Below are 19463 nucleotides of genomic sequence, written 5' to 3' on the forward strand. Positions count from 1 at the left end.
TAGGGTGCATGTCTCAAGAAGCACGAGCTGGGCAAAACATATGGGTCACTGCAACAGCGGTTTACAATTTTCACTTCGCAACATTAATTGAATCTTGTTTCTGGAAAACACCCGTTAAGTAAAAATCATCACCATACCTGTAGATAAGTTCCTAAAGGGGTATAATTTTCAAAATGGGGTCACTTGATGGGGGGGGGGAGGGACTCTGCTTTCTAGCACCTAGGGGTTCTATATAATTAGTCTGCAAAGTATTATTGGACAATCTGTAGTAATGGAAAGGCGTCAATAAGCCCCCATGAAAAAAAACAAAAAACTGACGAGTCGCTGAAATTTAAAAAAAAAATGTACTTCTGTTTTTGAGGATTGTGAACTCCATCTGGAGAGAACACAAGCATTCAATTAGCCCCTCTAGACTATAATGGGTATGAATTCTATCTGAGAAAAACATGAATTGACACAGATACCGTATATACTCGAGTATAAGCCGAGATTTTCAGCCCAAATTTTGGGCCTGAAAGTGCCCCTCTTGGCTTATACTCGAGTCAAGGTGGGTGGCAGGGTCGGCGGGTGAGGGGGAGAGGGCGCTGAGGCATACTCACCTAGTCCCGGCGGTCCTGACGCTCCCCCTGCCGTCCCACGGTCTTCGGTGCTGCAGTTCTTCCCCTCTTCAGCGGTCACGTGGGACCGCTCATTAGAGAAATGAATAGGCGGCTCCACCTCCCATAGGGGTGGAGCTGCGTATTCATTTCTCTAATCAGCGGTGCCGGTGACCGCTGATAGAGGAAGAAGCTGCGGCACCGAAAACAGCTGTGCGGGAGAAGGAGCCGGACGCCGGGACCAGGTAAGTATGTCATATTTACCTATCCCCGTTCCACACGCCGGGCGTCGCTCCATCTTCCCGGCGCCGCTCTGTCTTCCCGGCGTCTCTGCGCTCTGACTGTTCAGGTCAGAGGGCGCGATGACGCATATAGTGTGCGCGGCGCCCTCTGCCTGATCAGTCAGTGCAGAGACGCCGGGACCGGACGCTGGGAGCTGCAAGCAAGAGAGGTGAGTATGGCTTATTTTTTTTTTATTGCGGCAGCAATGCCACAGATTTATGTTGGAGCATCTATGGGGAAATATGAACGGCGCAGAGCATATATGGGGCACAGATATGGGGAAATATGAACGGTGCAGAGCACTATATAGGGCACAGATATGGGGAAATATGAACGGTGCAGAGCATATATGGGGCACAGATATGGGGAAATATGAACGGTGCAGAGCACTATATAGGGCACAGATATGGGGAAATATGAACGGTGCAGAGCACTATATGGCAGAGCTATGGGGCAATATGAACGGTGCAGAGCATATATAGGGCACAGATATGGGGAAATATGAACGGTGCAGAGCACTATATGGCAGAGCTATGGGGCAATATGAACGGTGCAGAGCACTATATGGGGCACAGCTATGGGGAAATATGAACGGTGCAGAGCACTATATAGGGCACAGATATGGGGAAATATGAACGGTGCAGAGCACTATATGGGGCACAGATATGGGGAAATATGAACGGTGCAGAGCATATATGGGGCACAGATATGGGGAAATATGAACGGTGCAGAGCACTATATGGGGCACAGATATGGGGAAATATGAACGGTGCAGAGCACTATATGGGGCACAGATACGGGGAAATATGAGCGGTGCAGAGCACTATATGGGGCACAGATATGGGGAAATATGAACGGTGCAGAGCATATATGGGGCACAGATATGGGGAAATATGAACGGTGCAGAGCATATATGGGGCACAGATATGGGGAAATATGAACGGTACAGAGCACTATATGGGGCACAGATATGGGGAAATATGAACGGTGCAGAGCACTATATGGCAGCTATGGGGCAATATGAACGGTGCAGAGCATATATAGGGCACAGATATGGGGAAATATGAACGGTGCAGAGCACTATATGGCAGAGCTATGGGGCAATATGAACGGTGCAGAGCACTATATGGGGCACAGCTATGGGGAAATATGAACGGTGCAGAGCACTATATAGGTCACAGATATGGGGAAATATGAACGGTGCAGAGCATATATGGGGCACAGATATGGGGAAATATGAACGGTACAGAGCACTATATGGGGCACAGATATGGGGAAATATGAACGGTGCAGAGCACTATATGGCACAGCTATGGGGAGATATGAACGGTGCAGAGCACTATATGGCACAGCTATGGGGAATTATGAATGGTGCAGAGCGCTATATGGCACAGCTATGGGGAAATATGAACGGTGCAGAGCACTATATGGCAGAGCTATGGGGAAATATGAATGGTGCAGAGCACTATATGGCAGAGCTATGGGGAAATAATGAACGGTGCAGAGCACTATATGGCATAGCTATGGTGAAATAATGATCTATTTTTATTTTTGAAATTCACCGGTAAATGCCTAGGCTTATACTCGAGTCAATAAGTTTTCCCAGTTTTTTGTGGCAAAATTAGGGGGGTCGGCTTATACTCGGGTCGGCTTATACTCGAGTATATACGGTATCTTAATAAGGCCTGAGTCAAAAAGAAGAAATAAAAATATAAGAGGCATTTAAGTGCTGCCCCATCTCCTATAAAAAAAAAAAAGATACAAAAATTCTATTTAAAATTCAGAGTTGAAAATGACTGACTGGCACAGACATATTTAGTGAATTCTACTGTTTATCTGCTATTATTCAGCCTTTATGTAGCCTCCATTCATCATTTGCAATCTCCACTAGTGAAAGTGATATGGATTAAATGAAGAGATGTTTTTTTCCTCACTCAGATAGTGGAGAAGATTCCTAAATGGAAGTTTGCCAATATCCATGCAAAACTGTTGAGCTGAAGCATTGATGCCTTAGAGGAAATTGCTAATGTACCATGTGAAATAGAAAAGAATACAATAGATAGCAAGGTTCATTTCAGTGGACATAGGAAATAAAGATTGGTGTTTGCGGGACAATGTTAGTAATATTTTCTTGTATTATTTTCAGGGCACAGAGATGTGTGATTCATGATGTGCTGAAGGAGCTCCATCTTCTCCATTTGCTTGTTTTATCAGGTATGGTAAATATTCCGATGGTGTATGCTATGGTGAATGTTATTAAAATTGTATATTTTTTTCCTTTCTGGGAAAAGTTTTTTATTTGGGAATTCTTCCAATACCCTATTTAATGCTGAATGCAATCCTTTACCCTGAATGGTCTTCCAAAAGTTACAGCAGATTAGACCTGTATAATGCCGAATATTCCCTGCAGCCTTTAACCGTAGAAACGAGGACAATTGGAGTATAGCAGTATATTTTTAGAGTGAAGGAACCAGTCTCGATTGACGCCACCATTCCTTGCCTTTAGGCCTCTGACACACAGCAGAGCTGTATGCAAGTAGCTTTACAGAGGCACTCGCGCGTAGTACAGAGGTGCGGAGAGCGCGACATAGTAAGACTTCTGCTTGATGGCGCATTGCTTGACATGTGATGTACAGGTATGTCAAAGGTTATCATGACTCACTGCACCATATTGATAACTTGTTATAGGAGGTCATCTCATATAACTAGATTAAGATAACTCTAAGGGTTATTGTCAGCCTCTTTCTTCAGAAGCTCACTGTTCACCTGCTCCATGTTTCCTCCTTGCTGGGAAGCGGTGCACTCCTTGCACTCCTGATGCTAGATGGCTTTGATCAGCAGCACAGCTGATCCGCAGGCATAAACTCTGATTTCTCCCAATCTTAGTAGAGGCATTACAGGAGCACTGAAGCTCGTCTGATCAAGTGATCTGGCCACCTTCAGAGGATAGGTTACAAGCTCTCTAGCAGAGAACCTGTTGTGTTCCTTGCCTAGGAATCTAGCCACCTCTGATACACTGCAGTGGTGTCCTGTAACCTAGGCAACAAGCAGTAACATAAGAAAATATAAAGGCCTCTGTTCACAGAGTACTTTTAGTAACAAGTAAAAGTTCAAAGTTGATTGTTTTTACTAGCATTTAACCTACTTAAATGGAACCTGTCACCAGAATGAAGTTATCCAAAATGCAGGCAGCATGAATCTGAGCCTGCAGCACGACTACAGCCAGGTATATATTTCCCTGAAAAGCTCTGGAATTTTAGAGAAAATATACCGTAAAAGTTCTAGCTGGGTACCATAGGCACACTAAACTCGTTAGTTGCCACCATCGGCCGTCTCTTCGACAGGCCTCTCCCATATAGAGAGACATGTCAAACACCTAGGGCCTTACTGGGAGAAAGTACATTATCTGTGGAACTCCAGAGTGTTTCAGAGAAAAATATATTTGGCTGCAATTGTACAGCCAGGCTCTGATTCGTGCTAATATCGGAATGGGTAGCATGAATTATGTGAAAGACTCCCTTTAAGAAGTGGTGTTAGTCCCTTTAACATTGCACAAGATATTGTCTGAAGTTAAGGGCCGAATTACACTTTTATTGTGCAGTAATATCCCAGTACTTTATCGGAGCCAAGGCAACCTTTGCCAGATCTGTAACTATTTGGCAGTTCCTTGCTGCACTTAGCCAATGAAACCTATTGGTCAGGCTGCACATCCGCTCTAATTCCATGCCTGTACTCCCGCAAAAATCACTACAAATTGTTACCATCTTAAGTACCCATTCATGGGACTCCCTAATAATTAAAGCTATTAGTTTGATCACATAGCTTTGTTCATGTTGCCCCTGATGTAGTCACATAATATACCGGTTTCTAATGGGTAGGATCATGGATATCCTTTTGTTTCATTGTTGGTAAACGTTAATGGTTTACTGCTATTGTAAAGCGCAGTATAATTCTTAGGGTGTTAAAGTATTAGTACATGAAGAGACCTCTGGCTATTCTCTGAGTGCCTGTATTTCTGTTACCAACCTTAAATCCAAATTGTGAAATTAATTTCCTGTTTCGCATTTGACAAACCTTAGTCTTTTGTGCTGTTCTTTACCCATTTGTCACTCTGTATGTGAAAACTCCTCATTGGTTAACATTGATCACGCTCCCACAAACTGTAAACCACTGATGTAACTTTTTTTTTTAAATTTTTTTTTAGAAAGCCAGTGACTAAGCAGTCAGCACGTGTAAATGGAACATCAGGTATAATGTGCATAGATTAGGAAATAATCCAGGTATGCGTTTATAGGTTTGACTGTCAGTGTCCTGCTAGAATAAACTTTCTTTTAGGAAGAGCACCAGCTTTCAGAATATCACGGCTCAAAAAATAAGGGGAACACTAAAATGCCACATTCTAGATATCACTGAATGACATATTCCTGTTGCAGATCTTTATTCATTACATAGTGGAATGTATTGAGAAAAATAAAACATAAAAGTATCAATGTAAATCAAAATTGGTAGCCCATGGAGATCTGGATTTGGAATGATACTCTACATCAAAGTGGAAAATAAAATTACAGGCTGATCCGACTTCAATGGAAATGTCTCAAGAAAAGGAAATGATGCTTAGTAGTGTGGCCTCCACATGCCTGTATGATCTTCCTTCAACACCTGGACATGTTCCTGATGACGCAGCTGAAGGTCTCCTGAGGGATGATCTCCCAGATTTGGATTAAATTATCAGTCAATTCCTGGACAGTCTGTGGTGCCGTTGGTGGATCAAACAAGACATGATGTCCCAGATGATTGATTAAATTCAGGTCTGAGGAACGGGCAGTGAAGTCCACAGCATTAATGCCTTCATCATGCAGGAACTGCTGACACATTTCAGCCACATGAGGCCTACAATTGTCATGCATCAGAATATGCCCAGTACATCTGAATATGATCTCGCAATGGTTCTGAGGATCTCATCTCTGTACCCCTGTTCATTACAGTAATTAATGAATATGGACCCGACTCCACTCCCATAGGGGTGGAGCTGCATATTCATTACTGTAATGAGCGGTACCATGTGACTGCTCAATACAGGAAGAAGCTGCCGGCGCCCGGAGGACCAGGGACGTGCAGGGACGCGCCAGGAGCAGGTGAGTATGGGGGCAGTGTGCGATATTCACCTGTCCCTTGTTCCACTGTCGGCGGCTCTCCGTCTTCCGTGTCCTCTGCAGTGACGCTCAGGTCAGAGGGCGCGATGACGCCATTAGTGTGCGCGCCGCCCTCTGCCTGAGCAGTCAGTGCGGAGGATGGGGAAGACACAGCTGCGCGCAGCGGTGGAACGGGGAAAGGTGACTATAGCAAGTGTCGGGGGCCTGAGCGACAAGAGATGAGTATGTGATTTTTTTTTTTTTTTTTTTAATCGCAGCAACAGCATATGGGGCGTAATAGTCTATGGAGCATCTTATGGGGCCATAATCAGCATTTGTGCAGCATTATACGGGGCAAATATTTCTGTGCAGCATTATATGGGGCAAATATCTCTATGGAGCATCTTATGGGGCCATAATCAGCATTTGTGGAGCATTATACCGGGCAAATGTGTCTATGGAGCCTCTTATGGGGCCATAATCAGCATTTGTGCAGCATTATACCGGGCAAATGTGTCCATGGAGCATCTTATGGGGCCATAATCAGCATTTGTGCAGCATTATATGGGGCAAATATCTTTATGGAGCATCTTATGGGGCCATAATCGGCATTTGTGCAGCATTATATGGGGCATATTTTGGGGCCCATCATAAACTGTATGGAGCATTATATGGGGCGTATTTTGTATGGAGCATCTTATGGGTCCCATCATGAACTGTATGGAGCATTATATGGGGCTCCTGATTCAATATGGATATTCAAAAACACTTAACCTACTGATGTCTCAATTAATTTTACTTTTATTGGTATCTAGTTTTATTTTTGAGATTTACCGGTAGCTGCTGCATTTTCCACCCTAGGCTTATACTCGAGTCATTAAGTTTTCCCAGTTTTTTGTGGCAAAATTAGGGGTCTCGGCTTATACTCGGGTCGGCTTACACTCGAGTATATATGGTATCTACTATGGCACATCTGATAAGAATAGCAGAATGTCCTCTGTAAGTCCATACCCTAAAACACTCTGGGTCTTGGTGGCCAGAATAAGAAGGCTGGCGGTGCTTTTTTATGTGAACATCGCCCACATACCATGTGTGATGTAACTAAGTAGTGATCGAAGTGTATTCGGCAAACAGTGCAACTAACAATTGGTTTGAAGAAACACCTAAATAAATCCCCTAGGGGGCCATGAAGCAATGCATATAGAAAACCGAAAACAACAACTTCACACAAGGCAATGTACTAGAAAATGTATACGGTATATCTTTTTTTACACACTAATCGTATAGAAAAGCACAGCAATTCCCACAATACAAGAAAAGAAAGGTGGAGTACCTCTGCGCATCAACCCCTAAATCCTACTTATTAATGCAATAGTAAGTTTGTACAATATGCAGAAAAGAAACAATTAATATGCAAAAAATCACATTCGGAATGTGCCATACAGGATAATGAAGTGCAATTAAGCATACATTTACATATTAATTAAGTAGATAAACATATATGTGTATCCAAGTAAATGCTTCGTCCAGGGGGCATTTCTTGCGAAACGTGCGTCGGGTGTGGTGGGTCCTCCGTGCGCTTCCCCATTTGGTAACCATACCTTGGTCCTTATGCATTTGATACTATATAGCTTGTCTACAGTGTTACATGCTTGCTCACATTGTGTACATACTGGATTTTTGCTATATCGTTGCATGGTTATACCTTACTTGGATACACATATATGTTTATCTACTTAATATGTAAATGTGTGCTTAATTGCACTTCATTATCCTGTATGGCACATTCGGAGTGTGATTTTTTTTTTTTTTTGCATATTGTTTCTTTTCTGCATATTGTACAAACTTACTATTGCATTAATAAGTAGGATTTAGGGGTTGATGCTCAGAGGTACTCCACCTTTCTTTTCCTGTATTGTGGGAATTGCTGTGCTTTTCTATACGATTAGTGTGTAATAAAGATATATATATTTTCTAGTACATTGCCTTGTGTGAAGTTGTTGTTTTCGGTTTTCTAAGAATTGGTTTGTTAGGGAGTCTGTGATGGTGTGATATGCTATGTGGGTATCATTTTTGTGTATATTTCTATTTTACTTATTTTAATGGTGTTCTCTTGTAGAAGGAGTTATTTGCTAATTGATGAATGGCTGTTGCTGCCATCTGATATCAGCCCTCACTGTACTGTATTGTTTGCTAATATGCTAATGACATATTGACCTAGCTTCGTGAAACAATGAGCCCCCTGCAACCTTCCCCTCCTGACCTGTGAATGAGGAGGGGGACTTTTAAAATGTCAGGGAGGTGAGACACAAAGCAGTCCTGTGTGGAATGATGATGAGTTCACAGCAGCTCAGAGAGAGAGACAAGTATATGGACTATGCTATCCTCTGTCTGCTGGATTGTTGGATTTTTATCCTGTTACTGAACTGCATTCGTGTTCTGGACTATTTTATCCTTTGTGTGGTGGTCGGTGGATCGTATATATGGACCTTTCGTATTTTTGCCTAAATCAAGGTCTTGCGATTGTTCACTCTTCGCTGGCTCTGTTGATTGTGTGGTACCGGAGAAGGACATATAAATCACATGGGGAAACATAGCTGGGGCACAGAGATCAAAGGGGGTACAAAGCTGGAGGTCACCTAGATCACAGGGGGACATATAGCTGGAGGGCACAGAGATCACAAGGGGGCATATAGCTGGAGGGCACAGAAATCACAGAGGGACATATAGCCAGGAGGCAGAGAGATGACAGGGGGGCACATATCTGGGAGCACAGAGATCACAGGGGGCACTTACCTGGGAGGCACAGATCACAGGGGGGCATAGAGATCACATGGGGAAACATAGCTGGGGCACAGAGATCAAAGGGGGTACAAAGCTGGAGGTCACCTAGATCACAGGGGGACATATAGCTGGAGGGCACAGAGATCACAAGGGGGCATATAGCTGGAGGGTACAGAAATCACAGAGGGACATATAGCCAGGAGGCAGAGAGATGACAGGGGGCACTTACCTGGGAGGCACAGATCACAGGGGGGCATAGAGATCACATGGGGAAACATAGCTGGGGGCACAGAGATCATGGGGGTACAAAACTGGAGGGCACTAGAACACGGGGGGCATATAGTTGGGGGGCACAGAGATCACTGGGGCATAAAGCTATGGAGCACAGAGATCACAGGGGGAGCACAAAGCTGGGGCAACAGAGATCGCAGTGGGCACATACCTGGGAGGCACACAGATCTCTGGGGGGCATATAGTTGGGAGGGCACAGAGATCACATGAGGGCACATAATTGGGGGCTACTGCCGACACAGAGATCCCTGGGAAGGCACAGAGCTGCCTGCACAGAGATCGCTCTGGAGTTTCTGGCAAGCGCAGCAGCTTCTCTTCCAAGACAGAAGCACATTGGGCGCTATCCCCGCCCACCCAGATGACGTCATCATTCAAGTGCAGGCAGCGTTCTGTAATGAACGCTGCGTGCCGTGCACTTGGGGGTTTAAGGGTCGGCAGGATACGGCTGCCGCCCAAGCATTGTGGACTCAGGCGGCCCGGATATAATCATATCTTCTGCCTACATATATATTATAGGCAGAATATTATGTATGACATACAGTCATGGCCAAAAGTGTTGGCACCCTTGAAGTTGTTCCAGAAAATTATTACAATTATGTCTTTCGTTACACACGTTTATTTCCTTTATGTGTATTGGAACAACACAAAAAACAGCAAAAAAAAAGGAAAATTGGACACAATTTCACCTAAAACCCCTAAAATGGTTTGGACAAAATTGTTTGCACCCTCAATTTAAAACTCTGTTGCACACCTTTTGGAATAAATAGCTGCAATCAGTCACTTCCTATAACTATCATCAAGTTTCTTACTTGACTGGAATTTTTCACCAGTCTATTGCAAACTGCTTTAAAGTCTCTCGTATCTGAAGGATACCTTCTCCCAACAACAATTTTTTAAGATTTCCCCATAGGCGTTCAATGGGATTTAGATCCGGACTCCTTTCTGGTCACTTCAGAACTCTACAGCAACTTGTTTCCATCCATTTCTTTTTTTTTTGGTTCTTGAAGTCTCTTTGGGGTAATTGTCCTGCTGGAAGACCCATGACCTAGAAAGCAAACCCAGCTTTCTGACACAATCTTTTGGTAATCTTCAGATTACATGATGCACCCAGTGACAGAAACAACAAAACAACCTCAAAACATCTTTGAGCCGCCACCATATTTGATTGTAGGTACTGTGTACTTTTCTTTATAGGTCTCATTCCGTTTTCAGTAAACAGAACAATTTGCTTTACCAAGAAGCTCTATTTTGGTCTCATCTGTCCACAAGGTACTTTTCCAGAAGGATTTTGGCTTACTCATGTACATTTTGGAAAACTGCAGTCTACCTTTTTTATTTCTCTGTTGTCCGCAGTTGTTTCCTCTAGGGTCTCCTGTCATAGCATTTCATTTCATACAAATGTCGACTGATAGTTTGTGCTGACACTGCTGCACCCAGAGCCTGCAGGACAGCTTGAATTTCTTTGGAACTTGATTGAGGCTGCTTCTCCACCATCCAGATTATCCTGCATTGCAACCTTTCATCAATTTTTCTTTGCCATTCATTGCAGGAAGATTAGCTACAGTGTCATGGGTTGTAAACTTCCTGATTATCGTGTTTTTCAGATTAGAAGACGCTCCGGATTATACGACGCACCCCAAATTTTTAGGAGAAAAATATGGAAAAAACGTTTTTTTTTTCAATAAAATGGTGGTGCTTCTTATAATCCATGCCTCTTTTTGGTTACCGGGGGTAGTGGCTGCGGTGAAGCAGGGTCCCAGGGTCACTGCTGGAGGAGTGGGGTGATGCTGCCGGCTGGGATGAGGGGGTGTTTCGATGTCCGGTGCTGCTGCGCTGCGTCCGGTGCTGCGCTGCGTCCGGTGCTGCTGCTGCGCTGCGTCCGGTGCTGCTTCTGCGCTGCGTCCGGTGCTGCTGCTGCGCTGCGTCCGGTGCTGCTGCTGCTCTGCGTCCGGTGCTGCTGCTGCTCTGCGTCCGGTGCTGCTGCTGCGCTGCGTCCGGTGCTGCTGCTGCGCTGCGTCTGGTGCTGCTGCTGCGCTGCGTCCGGTGCTGCTGCTGCGCTGTGTCCACCGGTGCTGCTGCTGTTGCGCTGTGCACGGTGCTGCTGCTGCTGGGTCCGGTGCTGCTGCTGGGTCCGGTGCTGCTGCTGGGTCCGGTGCTGCTGCTGGGTCCGATGCTGCTGATGGGTCCGGTGCTGCTGATGGGTCCGGTGCTGCTGATGGGTCCGGTGCTGCTGATGGGTCCGGTGCTGCTGCTGGGTCCGGTGCTGCTGCTGCGTCTGCTGACATTTTGTGGTAGGCCCGCAGTTCCATGGTTTCCTGTGCAGTGGACTCCGGGAAAAATGGCCGCCTGGGATGGCGCATGCTCAGATGGAGATCTAGGTACCAATATCTCTGCAGATAAGATCTCAGAAATCTCAGCGTTGCGATATCATCTCCCAAGGTCTTGGTACTGAGATCTCCACCTGCGCATGTGATTCCCCCCTGCGGCCATTTTCCCAGAATCCACTGCACAGGAAACCACGGAACTGCTGGGACTCTGGCCTTTCACAAAATGTAGGCAGAGCCCCCTGCAACAGCACCGGCGGACACCCGCAGCAGCAGTACCAGATCCCTGATAAGGTATATCCGCATTATAAGACACCTCCCCTATTTCCTCCCCAAATTTGGGGGGAAAAAAGCGCGTCTTATAAACAGAAAAATACGGTATGTTGCACAACCTGGACAAAGAAACATCAAGATCTCTGGGGATGGACTTGTAATCTTGAGATTGTTAATATTTTTCATCAATTTTGGTTCTCAAGTCCTCAGACAGTTCTCTTCTCCTCTTTCTGTTCTCCGTTTTAAGGTACCGTCACACTAAGCGACGCTGCAGCGATACCGACAACGATCCGGATCGCTGCAGCGTCGCTGGAGAGCTGTCACACAGACAGCTCTCCAGCGATCCCGAGGTCCCCGGTAACCAGGGTAAACATCGGGTTACTAAGCGCAGGGCCGTGCTTAGTAACCCGATGTTTACCCTGGTTACCATCCTAAAAAGTAAAAAAACAACCGCTACATACTTACCTACCGCTGTCTGTCCTCGGCGCTCTGCTTCTCTGGTCTGGCTGTGAGCGCCGGGCAGCCGGAAAGCAGAGCGGTGACGTCACCGCTCTGCTTTCCGGCCGCTGTGCTCACAGCCAGACCAGAGAAGCAGAGCGCCGAGGACAGACAGCGGTAGGTAAGTATGTAGCGGTTGTTTTTTTACTTTTTAGGATGGTAACCAGGGTAAACATCGGGTTACTAAGCGCGGCCCTGCGCTTAGTTACCCGATGTTTACCCTGGTTACCAGTGAAGACATCGCTGAATCGGTGTCACACACGCCGATTCAGCGATGTCTACGGGGAGTCCAGCGACCAAATAAAGTTCTGGACTTTCTTCCCCGACCAGCGACAGCACAGCAGGGGCTTGATCGCTGCTACCTGTCACACTGGATGATATCGCTAGCGAGGACGCTGCAACGTCACGGATCGCTAGCGATATCGTCTAGTGTGACGGTACCTTTAGTATGGCACACACAGACAAACAGAGCAAACACTGAGTTAACTTCTCCCTTTTTTTGTCTGGTTTCAAGTGTGATTTTTATATTGCCCCCACCTGTTACTTGATAAAGGTGAGTTTGAATGCGAATCACATGATTAGAACAAAATTGTTGACTGACAATTTTGGAAAAGTGCCAACAATTTTGTCCGGCCCATTTTTTTGTGTTTTCTCAGTATAAGCATGCTCGACTACTACTGTTCAAACTTACTTTTACTACCATTGCACCATGAGGAAAATCAATGGACCTGAGACTCATGGGTCCCTGTGGTAAGACCCCTAGCAGTCACACGTATTGCATATACAGGGGGTCGATGATAAATGTTGATTGTTTTAAAGCCTATTATGTGTATTGACACTTGAGTATAGATGCAGGGAAATGTTGCCAGTCGGGATGGGTGGATGCGTGGATATTCGGGTCTTTCGTATTATGCCTCTTTATTAAAAAGTTATGTTCGGGTACCTGAATGGTACTGGAAACCCCAACCCCTTTCAAGTGAATGGTTGGCGCGAACATCCAGCGGTTCCCACTTTTATCTGTGTGACAGCTTGGGAAACACCGTCTTTGAGCGGCAGTAACCTTACTGAAGTAATCGCCGGTCACAGCCGCTGGGTATCAAACTTCCCACGCTGTCACACAGAGGATAGCGTGTGAACCAGCGGCTGTTACCACCGGTGAAAAAGTTATCGCCAATCAGGCATCGGGTGATGACTACTACGGTCATCAGCGTTGCCTGCTCTCGCTGATCTGATGGCAGCAAGAGCAGGTGACACTGATGAGAGTATTCAACTTGCCGACGCCTGTGCATAGTGGTGACTTTACTGCTATTCACAGGCGACAGACAAAGAAGAAGATTAATGTGGAATCAGGATTACTTTGTGGGAACAATTAATTAGTAAATGGGTGTGCAATGGCTTGTATGGGGGAGTATTTATTCAAATTTTTTTTTTTTGTGTGCGCTTTTTTATTTTTACTAAGGGGTTAGTAATGGGGTGGTATCTGACACCTCTCTTTTACTAACCACAAAAACTATTACCCAGTTTTGCCACTGTTACAGGGCAATTGGAAAGAGCCGAGGCTAAGTGCCAGAATTGGCACATCATATTTGATTTTCTACTACTGGGGTGGCTGCAGGCTGATATTTGTAGGTTTGAAATGGCCCAATAACCATGGGTAATCCCAGCCTATTAATATAAGCCTACAGCGGTCTGCTTTCCCTTAGGTGGTCAATATCAACCCTCTAATGAGCCTTGCCACGACTTTTGATAAAAGCCAAAACCAAACTCTCAATTTGCAGACACTGCACCCACTGCGCTGCAGCTTTTCAACAAGCTTTGTAACAGTAAGGGTACCGTCACACAGTGCAATTTTCATCGCTACGACGGTACGATCCGTGACGCTCCAGCGTCGTAACAATATCGCTCCAGCGTCGTAGACTGCTGTCACACTTTGCAATCTACGACGCTGGAGCGATAATTTCATGACGTATGTGCGATGTAGAAGCCGTTGGTTACTATGCGCACATCGTATACGATATATGTTACACCATGCAATCATGCCGCCACAGCGGGACACTAGACGACGAAAGAAAGTTTCAAACGATCTGCTACGACGTACGATTCTCAGCAGGGTCCCTGATCGCAGGAGCGTGTCAGACATTGCGATATCGCTCGAACGTCACAGATATATCGCTCGAACGTCACGAATCGTGCCGTCGTAGCGATCAAAATTTCACTGTGTGACGGTACCCTAAGGCCAGTCTCACACGTCCAGATAATTCCGGTACCGGAGAAAATGGTACCGGAGTTATGTGTCCATGTGCTCACGTAGGCCATCCGTGTGGGATCCGTGTGATGTCCGTGAGTACGTTTTTAGGGTCCATGTGCTGTCCGTGTATTGCAACAATTTTTACAATTTTAACCCTATGACAGGAAAACTGCACACGGATGGCACGGACAGCATCCGTGTGCGGTACATGTTTACACGGATCCATTGACTTTAATGGGTCCGTGCGCTCTCACGAACACTGACATGTCTCCGTGTTTTGCAAACGGACACACGGTCCGTGAAAACACGCTGACCTCTGCAGAGACACATTTATTTTAATGTGTCTATGTGAGTCAGTGTCTCCGGTACGTGAGGAAACTGTCACCTCACGTACCGGAGCCTCTGACGTGTGAAACAGGCCTAATACGGACTTCCTTGAGAAGTCTTTGCTTGGGTTTCGTGCATGGACCCTAGCTATTCGGTGTGGACCCTGAACGTCACTGTTTGGGTTCGCCAGTCACTATTATACTCCGAACAGTGTAGTGTAAATGTAGATGTATAATAATTGGCTTATAACCACCTTATTCATTTAACCACTTATATTTGTGTTATATTTTCAGTGTAAAAATAAGCAATAGATAAAGTATCTTTAGATCGGTGCGTGCACATTTGGGTTTCCTGAGAGCTATGTTTGCTTTCTCCTCTCTTTGTTCATTCATGCAACTGTGTTGGGTAAACTGAGCCTGTAACTGTAGATTTGGAGAGTACATGATAAGCGCAGTGCAAGGCACTATATGCTCCTAGATCTGAAATCTGCCCTGCTGCTAGCACTCTGGTCTTAGGGCAGGGTTGTAGAAAGGCCAGCTTAACTGAAGCTGGCTCATGTATGTGGTGCAACCCAATAAGTTTAATCTTTTTGCAGTATTACTAACTGTCCATTCACACAACTATCTGCTTTATTACATTTAGCAATAGGTGGTAAAAATAAGTGGCGTCTACGGTTTACTGTGTATATATATATATATATATATATATATATATATATATATATATATATATATATATATATATATATATATATATATATATATATATCTGCATCTATATGCAGCAAAAAATAAAGCTTCACAGTTTCAAATACGGTATATTTGTCCACTCTTTATAAAAATAACAGAAAACTATGCACAGTTAGTTATAACTGAAATCTAGTGCAAATGTGGTAAGCAGAAGAAACAACCAGATAACATCACAATAAGTGGTACAAGAGACTATCTTAACGGTACCAAAAGAAACCTACAGCCGTTTAGATTTAAAGATCAGAAACCATAGATGAAAAAAAGCTGCATTTGAGCGTTGCACTGTAGAGAAACAGCTGTCAAATGAATGTGAATTTCAATTACCATTGAAACTTTGTAGTGATAGTTAGCATTATTATCTCCCACTAATTTTGTTAACAGAAACTCATTCAGGCTTCCCGTGTGTGTATATACATGTATGTGTACGTGTGTGTGTGTATATATATATATATATATATATATATATATATATATATATATATATATATATATATATATATATATATATATATATATATATATATATATATATATATATATATATATATATCTATCTATCTATCGTCATAGGCTATGTTGTGAGGCGAAATTTTAACCCCGCGCGTTCCAATTCATCAAACAATTTTGCCCCTATCTACATAGTGGGGAAAAAGTGAAAGGAAAATTGTTGGAGGCAAATTGACAGCTGCCAGATGTGAACAAGGGGGACTTAAAGAGTGAGAGCGATGGCGCCAAAGAGTATATACCGTACAGTTGCTAAGGTGGGGCCCCGACGAGATACTCACCACACACGGGGATATGAACACATACACAAAAGGCGCCACACAATACCACGTGCTTGAACACATATACCACCCTCAGCACACATTTCACCACACATACACCAACCTCGCCACATAAAAGTAGAAACACAAAAGTCGCCGCTCAAAACTTGCCACGTGCAAAACTCGCCACATGCAAAACTTGCACATTCAGAAAAATTGCCACATGCAAAAGTTGCCTCACACAAAACTTGCACATACTCAAAACGCACCACACATAAAACTCACCACGTGCAAAATTCGCCATGCACAAAACTTGCTACACTAACCTGTCACATGCAGCTCAACACACAAAAAGTTGCTACACGCATGTCGCCACATGCAACTCAACACACACAACTTGACACATGAAACTCACACAAGTCTGGTATTATCCTTCAAAAATTAAAATCTGATTAATAAGCAGACAAACTACAAGACCAACTAAGGAAATATGGCAGCTGTCAGTCACATGACCTGTCTATTATGTGGATTTGTGAGCTAATATATACTGCCAAATAACGTGTGAACGCGGTCTAATACAGGAGGAGATGACACACAGATATATACTATATACAGGAGGAGATGACTTACAGGTATATACTATATACAGGAGAGATGACACACAGGTATATACTATATACAGGAGGAGATGACTTACAGGTATATACTATATACAGGAGGAGATGATACACAGGTATATACTATATACAGGAGGAGATGACACACACATATATACTATATACAGGGGAGATGACACACAGGTATATACTATATACAGGAGGAGATGACATACAGGTATATACTATATACAGGAGGACATGACACAGGTATATAATATATACAGGAGGAGATGACAACCTGGTATATACTATATACAGGGGCGATGACACACAGGTATATACTATATACAGTGGAGATGACACACAGGTATATACTATATACAGGAGGAGATGACATACAGGTATATACTATATACTGGAGAAGATGACACACAGGTATATACTATACACAGGAGGAGATGACACACGTATATACTATATACAGGAGGAGATGACATACAGGTATCTATATATATAATTGTCTAAGGGTTTTTCCGTCTGTCTGTCTGTCCTGGAAATCCCGGCTCTCTGATTGGTCGAGGCCGCCAGGCCTCGACCAATCAGTAACGGGCACAGCGACGATGATGTCATAAAGGACGTAGAACTCCCGCGTCTGATTGGTCGAGGCCGCCAGGCCTCGACCAATCAGCAACGGGCACAGCGACGATGATGTCATAAAGGACGTAGACATCTCACGTTTCTGATTCAGCGACGGGCACAGTATCGACGTAGATGTCATAATGGTTGCCATGGCAACGATGATGTCATAAAGGTTGCCTCGACCAATCAGCGACAGGCACAGTCTGCCGCGAATTCTGGAATCATCATTGTCCATATACTACGGGGACATGCATATTCTAGAATACCCGATGCGTTAGAATTGGGCCACAATCTAGTATACTATATAAAAGAGGAGATGACACATAGGTATATAGAGGAGGAGATGACATACAGCAGGTATATACTATATACAAGGGAGATGACATACAGGTATATACTATATACAGGAGATGACATACAGGTATATACTATATATAGGAGGAGATGACATACAGGTATATAGTATATACAGGGGAGATGACATACAGGTATATACTATATACAGGAGAGATGACATACAGGTATATAATATATACAGGAGGAGATGACACATTGGTATATACAATATACAGGAGGAGATGACATACAGGTATATACTATATACAAGAGAAGACATACAGGTGTATACTATATATAAGGGAGATGACAAACATGTACTGTATATACTGAGGTGAAAATGAGGGGTGTGAGGTGAAAATGAAAAGGTGTGAGTGAAAAATGAGAGGAGTGAGGGAAAATAGTGGAGTGATCAGAAAATGACAGATGTGAGGCCGATATGACAAGTTTTAGGGGGGAATGAGAGGCGTGAGGGGGAAAATGAGAGGTGTAACGGAGAAAATGAGAGGCATGATGGGAAAATAAGAGAAGTGAGGTGCTATAACTAACCACAGATATTTACTATGCCCAGGCAACACCGGGCTCTTCAGCTAGTGTGTGTGTGTGTGTGTGTGTGTATATATATATATATATATATATGTGTATATGTGTATATATATATATATATTAGCTGAAGAGCCCGGCGTTGCCTGGGCATAGTAAATATCTGTGGTTAGTTATAGCACCTCACTTCTCTTATTTTCCCATCACGCCTCTCATTTTCCCAATCACTTCTTTCATTTTCCCCCTCACACCTCTCATTTTCTCCCTCACTCCTCTCATTCCCCCCTAACACTTGTCATTTCAACCTCACATCTGTCATTTTCTGATCACTCCATTATTTTTCCTCACTCCTCTCATTTTGCACTCACACCTTTTCATTTTCACCTCACACCTCTCATTTTCACCTCATCACCTCAGTATATACATGTTTGTCATCTCCCTTATATATAGTATACATCTGTATGTCATCTCCTGTATATAGTATATACCTGTATGTCATCTCCCCTGTATATATTATATACCTGCTGTGTGTCATCTCCCCTATATATAGTATATACCTGAATGTCATCTCCTTCTATATATAGTATATACCTGTATGTCATCTCCTCCTGTATATAGTATATACCTGTGTCATCTCCTCCTGTATATAGTATATACCTGCATGTCATCTTCTATATATAGCATATACCTGTATGTCATCTCCTCCTGTATATAGTATATACCTGTAGGTCATCTGCTCCTGTATATAGTATATACCTGTGTGTCATCTCCTCCTGTATATAGTATATACCTGTATGTCATCTCCTCCTCTATATAGTATATACCTGTGTGTTATCTCTCCTGTATATAGTATATATCTGTGTGTCATCTCCCCTGTATATAGTATATACCTGTGTGTCATCTCCTCCTGTATTAGACCTCGTTCACACGTTATTTGCTCAGTATTTTTACCTCAGTATTTGTAAGCTAAATTGGCAGCCTGATAAATCCCCAGCCAACAGGAAGCCCTCCCCCTGGCAGTATATATTAGCTCACACATACACATAATAGACAGGTCATGTGACTGACAGCTGCCGTA

At 43.9% G+C, this 19463-nt stretch overlaps 1 protein-coding gene across 4 annotated transcripts in view; it reads left to right on the plus strand.

The window, feature by feature from the left end:
* The window catches only part of OSBPL8 (oxysterol binding protein like 8), a 441028-nt gene that overhangs the window by 56805 nt on the left and 364760 nt on the right, over positions 1-19463 (plus strand). For all 4 annotated transcript variants that reach the window (XM_069764557.1, XM_069764552.1, XM_069764556.1 and 1 more), the window contains exon 2: positions 3025-3092. The gene's annotated coding sequence lies outside the window, so the exon portion shown is untranslated. The remainder of the gene's footprint in view (positions 1-3024; positions 3093-19463) is intronic.

The sequence above is a fragment of the Ranitomeya imitator genome, chromosome 4 (assembly GCF_032444005.1).
Source record: "Ranitomeya imitator isolate aRanImi1 chromosome 4, aRanImi1.pri, whole genome shotgun sequence".
NCBI lineage: Eukaryota > Metazoa > Chordata > Amphibia > Anura > Dendrobatidae > Ranitomeya > Ranitomeya imitator.